General features: G+C 34.7%; 1 non-coding gene across 1 annotated transcript; it reads left to right on the top strand.

Moving 5' to 3' along the window:
- Positions 1-415: 415 nt before the first annotated feature.
- TRNAN-AUU (transfer RNA asparagine (anticodon AUU)) lies at positions 416-489 on the top strand. The gene has a single exon. It is a non-coding gene; the product is annotated as a tRNA-Asn (tRNA).
- The last annotated feature ends 1,808 nt before the right edge of the window (positions 490-2,297 follow it).

Here is a 2,297-nt window from a genome sequence, read left to right as displayed (position 1 = left end):
AAGAAAATTAAGTGGATTTTTGAAAGAAAACTATACTGTCAATATACTATTAAAACAAATTAAAATGGTAAAAGTTATTGTACTTTAAGTAAAAATAAAAGAGCAAAAATATCAATCCCAGTTTTGATTACTTAAATTAACAAAAAAAATGCATATAGCAAAGGATAGTTTCAATCTGCCTACCTCTGGGTTATGGGTCCAGCATGCTTCCATTGCAGTACTCTGCTGCACATGTAAGTGCAAGAGATCCTGAAGCACTCACTCATCATGGGAAAGTACCAATGTGTTTATTCGTTAGTTGATGGAAGAAACATCTTACAAAAACTCTCCAGATTATTGATTTTTTAATGTTTTTCTAGGAAACGTTCTAGATGTATGCTTATTAGCCTTTGTCAGTAGGCACTTTTTGCAAAGTGTCTCTGTGGCGCAATCGGTTAGTGTGTTCGGCTATTAACCGAAAGGTTGGTGGTTCAATCCCACCCAGGGACCTAATTTAACTTGTGATCAGATTTTGGTGATATTTAAGTAGACAAGTCAAAATTTCAAACCCCCTCTTATGGTGTAGGGTACATGGCCTTCTCTGATGTAATCAGAGTTAGATTTGATTCAGTGATTTTATAAAAAAAACAGCTAGGAAGCACAATTTAGCAGTGGGTTGCAGAGAAAAAAAATATGCTGGCAGAAAAATCCAATCGAGTGATTAAACAGCTCTTCATTTTCTGGCTTTATTTTTATGCTAACAAATTTGTTCTCTGAAAAGTGTCCACAAAGCCAAGTCTCTGATATTCACCTTTGTAAGGATGGTTTTTCACCTATTACTAAATTAAACTTGCTTCATTGGAAAGGCAGCAAGATGCATCCTCATTTCAATGTCTACTGAAATAATACAAGTTGACACCAGGAAACATTAACGCCACTGCTTCCTTGCTGCTTTCTCATGTGGAAGTCTGTTTAATGTGAAAACAAGGTGATATCTAATTAGCACACAGGTAAGGAATTAAGAAAATCTTTATTTAAGGGTGAAGATGTTTCTCACAAATTTGTTGACCCAATGCATCATTGAAATTCAAGCTGGAAAGATGATTTTAATATATCACTTGTACATTTTGTATTGCTCTTCTGGTGACAATGTAGTTTGTTTTTGTCAATTACCATTTTAATAATAGGGTAAAGAAAATGAAGTGGATTTTTGAAAGAAAACAATACTGTCAATATACTATTAAAACAAATTAAAATGGTAAAAGTTATTGTACTTTAAGTAAAAATAAAAGAGACAAAATATCAATCCCAGTTTTGGATTACTTTAATTAACAAAAAAAAATGCATATAGCAGAGGATAGTTTCAATCTGCCTACCTCTGGGTTATGGGCCCATCATGCTTCCATTGCAGTACTCTGCTGCACATGTAAGTGCAAGAGATCCTGAAGCACTCACTCATCATGGGAAAGTACCAATGTGTTTCTTCGTTGGTTGATGGAAGAAACATCTTACAAAAACTCTCCAGATTATTGACTTTTTAAAGTTTTTCTAGGAAACGTTTTAGATGAATGCTTATTAGCCTTTGTCAGTATGGACTTTTGCAAAATGTCTCTGTGGCGCAATCAGTTAGTATGTACGGCTATTAACCATAAGGTTGGTGGTTCAATCCCACCCAGGGACCTAATTTCCCTTGTTATCAGATTTTGGTGATCTTTAAGTAGACAAGTCAAAATTTCAAACCCCCTGTTACGGTGTAGGGTACCTGGCCTTCTCTGATGTAATCAGAGTTAGATTTGATTCAGTGATTTTATAAAAACAGCTAGGAAGCACAATTTAGCAGTGGGTTGCAGAGAAAAAAAATATGCTGGCAGAAAAATCCAATTGAGTGATTAAACAGCTCTTCATTTTCTGGCTTTATTTTTATGCTAACAAATTTGTTCTCTGAAAAGTGTCCACAAAGCCAAGTCTCTGATTAACACCTTTGTAAGGATGGTTTTTCACCTATTACTAAATTAAACTTGCTTCATTGGAAAGGCAGCAAGATGCATCCTCATTTCAATGTCTACTGAAATAATACAAGTTGACACCAGGAAACATTAACGCCACTGCATCCTTGCTGCTTTCTCATGTGGAAGTCTGTTTAATATGAAAACAAGGTGATATCTAATTAGCACACAGGTAAGGAATTAAGAAAATCTTTATTTAAGGGTGAAGATGTTTCTCACAAAATCGTTGCCCCAATGCATCATTGAAATTCAAGCTGGAAAGATGATTTTAATATATCACTTGTACATTTTGTATTGCTCTTCTGGTGACAA

The sequence above is a fragment of the Pseudophryne corroboree genome, unplaced genomic scaffold (genome assembly GCF_028390025.1).
Source record: "Pseudophryne corroboree isolate aPseCor3 unplaced genomic scaffold, aPseCor3.hap2 scaffold_597, whole genome shotgun sequence".
Taxonomy (NCBI): Eukaryota; Metazoa; Chordata; class Amphibia; order Anura; family Myobatrachidae; genus Pseudophryne; species Pseudophryne corroboree.
This window is presented reverse-complemented; position numbering and strand designations above follow the sequence as displayed.